Raw genomic sequence first — 13610 nt, 5'->3', positions numbered from 1 at the left:
TCTGCACGCCTCTGCTCCTGGTAAACAGGTAACTGAGCGGGGCAAACCTGTTTGACACGTGAACTGGGGGAGCGTGGTGTTCAGGTGGGCTGGCTGTGGCCTTTGCGTTAGCATTAGCCTTAGCCTTTCGACTTTCCGCGGAGAAACCCATTCGCCCCGCTGTGAGGGCTCTAAGGCCGGAGTCGAGGGAGTACTAGCCCTCCCTGAGACACCTGGGGCTGCTAACAGTGAATCCTGCTGTCTATCCCTTATTAAACTCCAGATGTGCAGCTTTAACTTAGGGTGCTTTCACACCTGAAAGTCCGGGCCGTGGTCTGAACCAAGGTTCATGTGTTTGCTACATTGTATATATTTGGTCCGCTTATTTTTGTTTTCATACTGCAGTTTAGGGAGAGCACCAAAGACCTTTGTGTGATACTCCTACATCCTTTCATCATTTAATTCATTCCTTAACTTGACGCTGATTGGACGTGCGTCTGACGTTGGCGTGTTGACAATTCAGCGGGTGGTTCATTCGGCGGGAAGCCTTTCCAGGATAAGGATAAAATGAATGAACAGATTCATTTTGTCTCCAGTAGTGCTGCTATTGTGGTTTTTATACCAGCAGCAGCAACTTCAGGGACGTTTCACATGTTCATCGCACCAAATAAACATTTCGTCTCCTCCTCCCCTCATTCCGGTTATTTTCCTTCTTCTGCTGCCGTTGTTGGGGCTTAGCTTCCTGTAATTGGTCCGAAAGTTTGAACCATCCAGAAAAGCGCTTTCACACTGCAGGTGAACTGGACCATGTTTCAAAAGATCCGGACCGAGTCCACCTCTATTGGATGGACCAATTTCACACCTGCTACTTTGGTTTGGACCAAACTGAAAAGTCCGAAAGTCCGGACCAAATGAGGCAGGTGTGAAAGCACCCTTGTTCACCTTATCCACCAAGGTGATAACTATCTCACACTTAGTACCAATATCACTATTGTTACCAGTATCGGTGGACAAGAGGTCTAAGCTAAACATGCCACACTCTGAACAGGAGAAAAACCCAGCAGTAACCATGGTAAAAAAAAAAAAAAAATATTGGTTCCATATCACAATCTAATTCAATTAATAGCAGAAATTTTACTATAATGAAAGTGCGTACCGTGAACTATTGTCTTTTAAATGTGTTTAATGTGGTCTCTGCTCCCTGACCATGTTAAACACGTTTGAAAGATGAAAGTTCACGGTACTTTGTGGATGGCAGCACATTTAAGGTGGATTGGAAATGTGTATTAAAATAGAACGTATGTATTTTGGGTGCCCCCAAGTCAAACCCCAATTCAAGAAAAAGTTGGGTCCTTATGGAAAATGCAAATAAAAATGTTAACTTTAATTTGATTGTAGACAGTGTGAACTCAGTATATTTCATGCTTTCATGCTTGAGTTATGCTAAAAATACCACTTAAAACTAATGTGCAAAACAGAAACTTTACATTTACTCCACCCAGACTCTTACCAGCTAGTCCAAAAGACAGTTTTTTTTCATGGTACGGGGGTGTATTAGTACCCTTCTGTGATGCAGCATTAATGTATATATATATATATACATTTAATATATATATATATATATATATATATATATATATATATATATATATATATATATATATATATATATATATATATATATATTAAATGTATTAATAAATTGTAAACAATAAAATTATTGTACAAACTGCAGTTTAAATGAATTGCTGTATTCTAAAGTGCCTAATAGTATCCTCAAGTGTACATGAAGGCATAGTATGTGTGTTTGTAGGTGAATTGTGTCAGTTGTAGCATATGTTCTTTTGACAAAGCAATTTACACACAGGTGAACTGTCAGGTGGTCAAAGCACTAGGACCATTCAGCCGTTTCAGATTTCATTGCATCCCTTCATATCATGATCATCCATTATGTAAATGAATACTCCTGGTGTCTGCCACTACACCTTATTTACTATTCAAATGAGACTGCCTCCACTCAAAGAGAGAACAGCCATTTTAGATGTGTGATGACAGATTTTGTACTCAGACTTTGACGCCTTGCTTGAAGATTTTTACAGGATCTTAAGTAAGCCCACACAAAACATGCCCAGAGAAGACAATTACTGTGATGACATTTTTCTAGTTATTTAAATAGCTTATATCACATAAAAATAGTGGGATGATGTAGTTAAACACTGTTAAAGTTTACATTACATTACATTACATTTGGCAGATGCTTTTGTCCAAAGCGACTTACAATAATGAAGTACAAAAAGTAAGTTAAAGGTAAAAACATCTTTAGACAGGGCTTAAAGGAGGTCGAAGGGAAATAATGGGATAGAGAAGTGAAGGAGGGGAAGAAGGAAATGAGGTTAGAAGTAGATAGTGTGTTAGAGGTGTTAGGAGAGTAAGTGATCTTTGAAGAGCTCTGTCTTCAGGAGTTTATTAAAGATAGTGAGAGATTCTCCTGATCTGGTAGTAGAAGGTAGTTAGTTAGAGGTGTTAGGAGAGTAAGTGCTCTTTGAAGAGCTCTGTCTTCTGGAGTTTATTAAAGATAGTGAGAGATTCTCCTGATCTGGTAGTAGAAGGTAGTTAGTTAGATGTGTTAGGAGAGTAAGTGCTCTTTGAAGAGCTCTGTCTTCAGGAGTTTATTAAAGATAGTGAGAGATTCTCCTGATCTGGTAGTGGAAGGTAGTTTGTTCCACCATTGGGGAACTCCTCCAATGAACTCCAGGCGACGTTCATTGGAGGAGTGCAGCGGCCGGGAGGTAGCGTAAGCCTTCAGGAGTGAGTGCAGGTAGGAAGGAGCTGTTCTGTCATTACCTTGTAGGAGATTGTGAGAGCTTTGAATTTGATGCGAGCAGCAACTGGTAGCCAGTGGAGCTCAATGAGCAGTGGGGTGACATGTGCCCGTTTTGGTTGGTTGAAGAGCAGACGTGCTGCTGCATTCTGGATCATTTGGAGTGGTTTTACTACACAGGCCGGGAGGCCAGTTAGCAGGGCATTGCAGTAGTCGAGTCGTGAGATGACAACTGCTTGAACCAGGAGTTGGGTGGCCTGTTGCATCAGAAACGGTCAAATTGTTCTGATGTTGTACAGCGCAAAGTGGCAGGATCGAGCAACTGAGGCCACATGGTGCGTGAAGGAGAGCTGGTCATCAACCAGAACACCCAGGTTCCTAGCAACCTTTGTCAGGGAGAGACACAGAGAGTCAATGGTTATAGAGTTGTGTTGAAAAGATGGTTTCGCTGGTATAACCATGTTTAAAAAACATATGTAGAAATTTAAATATATTGCTAATGCACTTTTGTAGTATCATAAAAGACATTTAAAAAAAAATAAGGGAACACTTCAATCACATATCGGACCTTGAAAGTTGAATACCTTTACTGATATTTGGTAATTGCTTAAAAAACAAAATGACATAAACCTAAAATCACTAAAATCATGAACCCATATAGGGCTGGACTGGTAACGTTACTCAGTAGTGTGTATGACTCGCAAGTGCCTGTATGCACAATCAGCAATACTCCTAATGAGGCAGTCGGTGTCCTGGGCAATGTCCTCTCAGACCTGGGTCAGGACATGATTGAGGTCCTGGACAGTTTGGGGAGTGACTTGGCTGTGTTGAATGCACAGATACATAGAGTCCTCAAGATTCTTAATTGAACTCAGGTCTCGGGAGCATGAGAAGCAGTCAATTTTGCCCAATGCCTTCATCATCCAAGAACCACTTTCAGCATTGCCCTGTATTTAGCCCCATCCATCTTTTTTATCATCTCTGACCAGCTTCCCTGTCCCTGCTGAAGAAAAGCATCCCCACAGCAAGATGCTGTCACCACCATGTTTCACTTTGAGGAGCATGTGTTCAGCGTAATGAGCAGTGGTACTTTTCAGCCACACAAATGTTTGATGCACAAACAGCACTTCTTATGTCTTTCTTTCAACAGTGGCTTTCTTCTTGCCACTCCCCCATAAAGGCCAGATTTGTGGAGTGCACGACTTATACTTGTCCTTTCGATAGATTCTTCCACCTGAGCTATGAGTTTCTGCAGCTCCTCCAGAGTGACCATGGGCCTCCTGGCTGCTTCTCTGATCAGTGCTCTCCTTGCTTGATCTGTCAGTTTGGGTGGACGGCCATGTCTTAGTAGGTTTGCAGGTGTAGAATACATTTTCCATTTTTGGATGATGGATTGAACAGTGCTCCTTGGGATGCTTAAAGCTTGGGATATGTTTCATAACCCAACCCTGCTTTAGACTTCTCCACAACTTTATCTCTGACCTGTCTGGAGGGTTCCTTGGTCTTCATGATGCTGTTTGCTCACTAGTGTTCTCTAATAAACCACTGAGATGTAAGGTGACAACATGTAAAAAGATTCAAGGGGTATGAATACTTTTGCAAGCCACTACATATATGGGCAATTAGCATTTACAGTAACACTGAATTACACTATACTGACAATAGCTAGCTCTTGGCTATGGACTGTACCTTTCGTAGATTTACCACTGTAAACCTGCAGTCATTGTCATCTCCTTTTGTTGTATAAAGCCTTTATCACTCTCAGGGGACTGGGTGGCGTGCAAACTGTATTTAGGCTGGTTGTTCACCCAGTAAGCTCGGTTTAAAGTGCATTTGTCTACTCTGTTTTTTCCTTACATGTATTGTGGCAAGATACACTCCAAAATAGTGCTCTTAGTTTTGTTAGTTTCACATACATTTGCCATATATAACACGTAGTAGTATTTAAGTTCCTGTTTTGTAAATGTGTTACTTTGATGGTGGTTTTACAAGCGCATTTACCACTCTGTTACTGTGCCCCAGAATTAAACACTGGCGACCAGAGGCGTGCAGACATAGACATCAGGTGGTGCTTTAACTCTGCCCTTTATCAACCAAAGTGCCCTTTTGAAACTTCGTTTTTTTTATATATATTATTATTATAAAGATTTCACTGAGGCCGGTTTGAAATGATCTTTTGAAAACCTAAACGATTAAGGGGGGTTGCGTTTTTAAATCGTAGGGTGTAGATGCGTCGTCAGCGTCCTGTCATTGATTTCCGGGAGATTATATGTGACTCGCAGGCATCAGGGAGCCGCTACCGAAATGCGGGAGACTCCCGCGGCTTCAGGGAGACTTGGTTTGTCTGAAAATGAGTGAAAACAGAATGCCTTGAAATCAGCTCGCACACACCCGACCTCTCTCTTCCTCTGTCACGTGACCCCACGTGGCCGCGCGCAAGGCACAGTAGATGCGCTGCAGCAGCAGTTCAGTTCAGCGAGTCTTCAGCACAGCACGCACGCCAAGAGATAAGCTTCTTCTCCACCACCGCGATTACTTAGATCTCAGGGTTCTGGTTTCTTAGTAGTTCCTAAAATTCAGAGGAGTTCTGCAGGAGGAAGAGCTTTCTCTTATAAAGCGCCTCAACTCTGGAATAATCTCCCAGAATATGTTCGGGACTCAGACACAGTCTCAATCTTTAAGTCTAGACTGAAAACTTACTTGTTTAGTTTAGGTTTTGGTAATTAATGTTTTTCCCTTTAGATAAGGCTGCAGATCCAGGGGTTCATGGACAGAGGGAATTGTGGTAAACTGAGATGCTGGTGCTGTTGTTCTCCTACTGCACACGCTCACTCAGGTTTGTGGACGGTGGAGTGGGTGGATGCCAGTGTTTCAGGGAGCCTCCGTGTCTATGTTACCTTCTGGCTCTCTGCCTTTAGTTAGGCTGTTTTACTCAGATCTGCCGGAGTCATTAGATAATTACTGATAATATTTTATATTCTCTGTTTTACAGAAATCCAGTCAAAACTAATTCCATCTCTCTGCCTTCCTCCGAGTTACTGACTGCCCACCTGTCTGACCTGATACCGGTGGGTGTTGGACCCTCAGGCTCTCATGTCTCCTGTCTGGCCAGACTGATGGAAGTTTCTGAAGTCAGCTCTTCTCCATCACCAACCACAGATCAGCTGCTCATCATCCATCTCACTCTCCACTACTGATTACATCCAGACTAACATCAACTCGAACTGCTTCCATTAGTGGAGCTGCTTTACTCCTGAATATATAAGACCTATGTGGATGTTTAAAGACTTTTTAAAAATAATTTAAAAGCCGTTTGACCAGTGGTAGGATGGTCCCCCCCTTATATGTGAGTCTTGGTCCTCCCAAGGTTTCTTCCTCCTCCTGCAGCTCTGAGGGAGTTTTTTCTTGCCTCTGCTCTCACTGGGGGTTCTGTATTCTGTATTTTCTAGGTTTAATGTTTTGCCTGATTCTTTGTCCTGTGATCATGATTCTGTAAAGCTGCTTTGTGACAACACCAGTTGTAAAAAGCGCTATACAAATTAATTTGATTTGATTAAACTGTGATATCAAGAAGATCCTCTTCTATTGTTCTTCACAGTGGCGTGGAACTGTAAGGACTTAGTTCCCTGTTTTTCTTTTGTCCAGTGGTTGCCATTGTCACGACTGCCCTGCACGTCACATCATTTCCTTCCTTTAGTCATGACCAAAACTATTTTTGTCTCCTATTGGATTATAACACTGCACTGTATTGAGAGGCAACAGGCAAGATTTGTGGAGGACGGTCAGGAAATGGTTAGAACAATGGGTTCTCTGTAGTGTTGGACTCTAGTTGGACTAGTGTTGGATGATGGTAAAGGGCAAGATCAGAAGACTCCAGCATGGCAATCCTTCAGAGGGCAACATCTGACCTTTTTTTTTTTTTTTTTTTTTACAGGAACTGTAGAACTCTACGAACAGAGGTGCAAATTATTTATTTATCTGACAGACACCTATTTAAATTGTACATTATAAGTTTATTTATAAATATTCAGTAAAACAGCATGAAAACATTGAACGTCTTGAAACATTTAAGATGGAATGATTAGAAAAGGCTGTATGTCATTTGTATAAATAGAGATGCCAGTCCAGTGTTTCATAGCAGCATTAGCTTAGCAGTGTAAATTAAATTTTTTTAATGAACTCTGTATTTAATACAGCAGGTTTATCAACAGCTTCATTGTAAAGTGCCTAGTGTGCTTCTTAAAGTACCTGTTTTACTTAAAATATATATATATATATATATATATATATATATATATTATATAAAACCTGTTTTACTAAAAGTAAAAAATAATGTATTATATAAAACCTGTTTTACTTAAAGTAAAAAAGAATATATTTTATAAAACCTGTTTTACTTTAAGTGAATAGCTGTGTCTAGTTACTGCTTCACCTTTAAATCCTTGGTATTTCCTCTTTTGTTTCACTTGTATTGTGGAGAATAAGGCAGAAGTTATCAGCAGTGATAAGCAGAGCCATAACTGAGGGACAAAGAGGCAGAACAAAGTTCCTTCAGAGAAATGGTGGAGAATAAAGGTGCCACTTAAATGAATTATATCAAGCTAAGCATATCAGGTTGGATCCTCCACTCTCCCATGCCAGCTTTTGCCCTGAAGCAATCCAGATTAGTAACAGAAAGTAGGACGCAGTCTAACAAGGAGAACATAGAATACAACACAAAGCCTTGTATCTCCAGTTTTTTTTGTACTTTTTTACATTATGTGCAAATATTATATTTTATATTGTTTCAGAAAAAAACATATAAAGACCTAAATGACATAAAATAAAATATTTTTACACTGACCTTCACTGACATTAACTTTTTGTAAACTGTCATAATAGAATGTTTTTTTATTACAGCTAAAGCCAAATAACTAGCATGTCTTCACAGCAGTTCTTCAGCCAGTATGTCCTAATTCTAACTGTCTGGTACAGAACACTAATCTGTGTGGGTTTAGCCTGCCCCCTGTCAATCCCCCAGTCCCATTTTCATATCCCGGGTTGCCAAGTCTAGAACACATTAGCAGGCAAATTGTGTGGTGCTCCTATAAAAGCAGGCAAGTGAATTTAGGTACTCTGTGTGCAGCTGGGTTATCAAGGCAGTGAGTATTTCAAACAGGGAGTGTTAGATGGCTAATCTGGTTAATGCAGTCATGCTACAACATGCTAACATAAACTGCTATCCGTCACAATTTTAATCTTAACTGGCTTTCTAATGCATCCGATCATCTAAAGGAAATATGTGCCAATCTCCACATTACACCGTTTATTTACTGAACCAACTCACCCTAACCTAAAAGACCCCTCCAAGTCTAGTATGATTAATTTAATTTCATCCAATAGAATAGATAAAATTACTTCCTCAAAAGTTTTTGATCCTGGATTTGGTGACCACTGCCTGATCGCATGCATTAGAAACTGCTCCAGAAAAAAAACAGGCTCTCGGATGGTGATTAGAAGAAAATTAAAAACAGTTTGGTCCAGCTGGTCATATATTTAAGAATGCAGGCAGAACATGCCTATGAGTGTGACCTTACCTCTACTGCTAACCAGAACCATGGTGTTTTCACACTCTAAACATTCTCCCCATGCATATAGTGTCTAATGCTCCTGCTACTATTAAACCTATATTCTTGTTATATCCTATATTAATGTTACTCCTCTGCATAAAGGTGGAGAGGTGGCAGATATAAATAACTATCATGTTTAGCAATCTTTTTAGAATCTTTAGTAAACAGACTCAAACTCAAATCATTGTTTAATCAACTCTATCTTGTTTAATTTCCAGTCTGGTTTTAGAGAAAGACACAGTTCCCCTCTCTGCAACCACACTGGTTTTAAATGACCTGTACACCGTCTTAGACAGGAACAAACACTGTGCTGCCATTTTTATTGACCTAAGCTTTTGACACTGTTGACCACAGTCTTCTTCTGACACACCTGCATAAGATGCAATGCAGTGGGCCCAAAATTACCTTTTAGATAAAAAACAATGTGTGATTCTGGGCAACAATAAATCAAACATTCAATCCTGGGTCCAGTTTTATTTAATTTATATATATACATGGTCTTGCTGCAAAGTGCACCTTTATGCAGATGATACAATTGATACAGCTGATTCTGTTCATGCAGCAGTTAAAAAGCTTCAGTGTTCATTTAATCCTTTGCAGACTACTTTACACAATCATAAATTAGTTTTATGCTGTTCTCCAGATCTTCAAATATTAATTTTAATATTTTGACTACTAGAACCCTGACAGGATCCAACATTGGGCGAGTCATAGAGTATCTTGGCATCTGGCTGGATGAAAAACTGTCATTTAAAACTCATATAAATAATTTAACCATTAAATGCAGACCATATTACAATAAGTATCCTGATTAACAATAAAGTTTAACACTATAATGTCTAGTTTATTAGCTGATCAGTTGGATCCGGTGGAAAACATTAACGAGTTAAGAAACTCATTTAAACTAAGTATAGTACTAAATTCTGGCTATCCACAACATCTCTTAATGCTAATTACGGAGACAGTTCAAGGTTAAAGTTCCGCCTTTTAGGAGAAACAGCCAATCAGATTGCTGGTTTTGCGGAGTGCGGTGGGTTAGTAGGGAAATTAATTTAGCTTACCAGTTAGCTAGAAGCCTATGTTTGCTAGAAAAAGAGCAGTGTTTATATATATATATATATATATATATATATATATATATATATATATATATATATATATATATATATATATATATATATATATAACTCGCTTTCTGGCTATATGCCATCTTATATCTCATCCATGATTTCTATAAACACCAGTAATTATAAGACTCGCTCTACTGATTGGATCACCTGTCAGGTTCCTAGAGTTTTTTATTGAACTGGGAAAATCTGCTTTTGGCTACAGTGCAGCAGAAAGTTGGAATTTACTACAGGAAACCCTAAAACTCAGCTCACTGGTGTCACTAAATCATTTTAAACTTTTAATATCTAACCACCTTTAGACAGCCTGTACCTTTTTTAGTTGAGTTTTCTTTTACCTTTTTATTTATTTTTGTTATTTTGTATTTTTATTTATCTAATTTTGTTTTTAGCTTGATTGATTGATTGTTTGATTGACAATAGAGGAGCACACAGACCACAGCTCTTTGCTACCTTCTGCCTTTGGAAAAGGGTGCGGGCAAGACAGACAACCACTTTACCAACTGTGAGGCTAGAAAAGTTCTTATCTATAAAGTAACAACATGTTTAACAGCTGAGACAAGCTGTTTGAGCAGGTATGATTCTGCTTTATTGGAATGAAAACCTACACCAACATCGACTCATTGTCTAATTCCCTAGATGTACTGCCAATAGAATAGGACTCTCTGAAGCAGATACACATGTACTATTGTCTCCATGTGTAATGTCAGGTGTGGGCTACAGAGGTAGAAAGCTCCTTTCAGAATGAAACTGTGGAGCATTAAAATTGTGTTCTCTGGAATGATGGTGCTCCACCCAATAGTCCAATACTGCAAAATACAAAATTAAAACAGGATTCAAATTAGTCTCTATTTAGAAGTGTACACACAGGAATGTAAGCATGCAAACAAACGCACAGACACAAATGATTTAAACTGACTGTGTAGAGGTCATTCATACAAGCACACAGTCATAAACATGCTTACATGTTTTGTCTATGCATCTCTCAAATCAATACTAAATAAAGTGCAGCTGAAATAAATAAATCAAATATTAATAAATACACATAATGTCACACAAATTGTTACATATGACAACTTGCCCACAAATCACTGTATTAAATTTGTATCTGTTTGTATACTGCCTTGACTTAAGCACAGGACAGGCAATTTAAAATTAGAAATTGAAATGAGAAAATTCTCATTAGTAAGATCATTTTAATGTTATAGTTTTGGATTCCTTTTTTTTATATATTTTATCTATGAAACATGTTTTTTTAAATTAACAATTGTATCTGCTGACAAGGCAATACGTCCAAGTGCACATTCACTATATATGCTTACTCATTCTTTATTAGTACGTCATCATTTTGGGACCTATCAAAGTGGGATTTTTGTTAAATAAAGCTTTTGTTTTTTTATTAGATTAGTAGTTTGCTTGCTTATAGTCTACTCTGAAACCTATTTGATGGCATCATCATTACTAAATCATGTGATCAGTTTTGTCTTTATATGGAATAAAACGTGTGAATTCATTCTTACAGCTTAGTCTTTTTAGTCTGTGTAAGTCTCCCTTCATCTTCAGATTTCCAGTCTTCTCTGTTCCATTTCCTCACTACTGACAACATGGCCAAATTAGCATTGCTAATGATGATAAGATTACACTAGGGATCTGTTTGCATCTGTGCATGATGGGGCCATTTGGCTTGGTGATGATCACACACTGATGTGTAGACTCATGACTCACAGACCATATTAGCCATTTTGAAAGGTGTTAATTTTAAAAGGCTGTCTGGGAAAAAAAAAATCATTTTACTTTTCTATGTAAAGTTTAATGCAATAGTTTCAACATATGAATCTTAAATTAAGTCTTAAATGTTTAATAATGGATATTTAAATGTAAATAAAAGAATGAATGTAAGAATGGCATATATAAATGTTATTATATTACTGGTGTCAATCACTTAAAAATAATAATTCATAAAAATAAAATTCTGTGATTAATCAGGAATTAAAATCATGATTAAAAATAATAAATCCTTGTATTTTATTGTTTTTCTTGGAGGGGGACTATACAGTGGGCACAGGAAGTATTCAGGCCCCAGTATCATTGCAGCCATTTGCTAAAATCAAAAAAGTTTATTTTATTCCTCATTAATGTAAACTCAGCACCATATCTTGACAGGAAAAAACAGAAATGTAGATTTTTTTCCAAATGTATTAAAAAAAGAAAAACTAAAATATCACATGGTCATAAGTATTAAGGCACTTTGCTCAGTATTGAGTAGAAGCACTGGTTTGAGCTAGTACAGCCATGAGTCTTCTTGGTAAAGATGCAACAAGTTTTTCACACCTGGATTTTGGGATCCTCTCCATTCTTCCTTGTAGATTCTCTCCAGTTCCGTAAGGTTGGATGGTGAATGTTGGTGGACAGCCATTTTTCAGGTCTCTATTGGGTTTAGAGTTGTTCCAAAGCCACTCCCCAGTCTGAGGTCCAGAGCACTCTGGAAGAGGTTTTCTTCCAGGATGTACTTGGTCGCATTTTTCTTTCCTTCAAATGCAACCAGTTGACCTGGCATGATGGTGCCACCACCATGTTTCACTGTTGGGATTGTATTGGGCAGGTGATGAGCAGTGCCTGGTTTTCTTTACACGTACCGCTTAGAATTAACACCAAAAAGTTCAATCTTACTTTCATCAGACCAGATAATCTTATTTCTCATAGTCTGGAAGTACTTCATGTGTTTTTTTTATATGTCTTGGACTGAAAAGAGGCTTCCGTCAGGCTTCCATAAAGCCCCGACTGATGGAGGAGCTGAAGGTACATTCTGTAGGTAATGAGAGCGAGCATGTGAAATATGACAGCAGTCCAATTTCAAAACATCACAGAGAGTAGTCTGCCTTTGCCCACCCCTCCCCTGATGTGATGCCAAGTTGGGCCAGGCTGAATCTAAACAATCCAGTTAAAGACAAGTTACGTAACTTCTGCCATGGCAAGAAAAGAAAAGTTATATTATAAGCCGGCTTATATAAACTCAATCCATAGTTAGCTAAACTAGCTTTATGCACCGCTAGCTGCGTTAGCCTAAGCCAAGCCTGTTATACCTGAGAAATGCCACTGTTCCAAAAATACACACCCCAGAGCTGGAGTTACTACTTCACAGGTCATAGTAATTTACGGGCTTGGCACACTGCCCACATTGCCAAAAGTATCAATTGGTCTTATATGATATTCTAATTTTCTGAGACACTGATTTTCGGGTTTTCATTTTTCATTGGCTGTAAGCCAAAATCATCAATAATAAAAGAAATAAACGCTTAAAATAGATCACTCTGTGTGTAATACATCTATATAATATATGAGTTTCACATTTTGAACTGAAGTACTAAAATAAAGTAACTTTTCAAAGATATTCTAATTTTTTAAGATGGCCCTGTAGTTTTGCCCAGGGTTCTGCAGGGAAGATCTCTGAGCAAATGGTCCACTTTAGCCTCCTGACAGCAAATCCAAATCGGAGTTTGTATCGTTAATCTGTCTCGTCTCCTCACCGGCTTGAACACATGAGCCATTGGGTTTCACGGAACCTGATCAAATCCCCTTTTAGCTTCGTCTTCATCCATAATCTCGACAAACAAAAAGCTTTTCCTTAACCGTGAGAGCTAGCTGTGTACCTGGGCTCTTTAACCAACCAACCTTGTGACGTCACCAATGCTGCACGTGCAAAATGGCGGCGCACTAGCGCAAACGTAACAAACATAAATATATTATAATTTAGTGTGTGAACATTTTATATAAAATATCCCCCCAAGTAAATTCCAGATATATTATGAAAAAAATGAGCACAAATTGTTGCCTTGTATAAAAAACAGCAAAACATTTGCTTGATTTCTTTTATTCATACCTGCAGCCCCTCGCAGGCTCTGTAGAGCACAACAGTATTAAGAACCATGAAATGCACAAACTCCAACATTGATATAGCAAACTTCATTTAATAATTAGTTGTTGAGTTGGGAGAGAATCATAGGTAACACTTTATAATAAGGGTACATGACATTAATTAAGGGATTCATTAAGGATGAACTCATCAGTAAGTAA

This window comes from Astyanax mexicanus, chromosome 5, assembly GCF_023375975.1.
Source record: "Astyanax mexicanus isolate ESR-SI-001 chromosome 5, AstMex3_surface, whole genome shotgun sequence".
NCBI classification, from domain to species: Eukaryota; Metazoa; Chordata; class Actinopteri; order Characiformes; family Acestrorhamphidae; genus Astyanax; species Astyanax mexicanus.
This window is presented reverse-complemented; position numbering follows the sequence as displayed.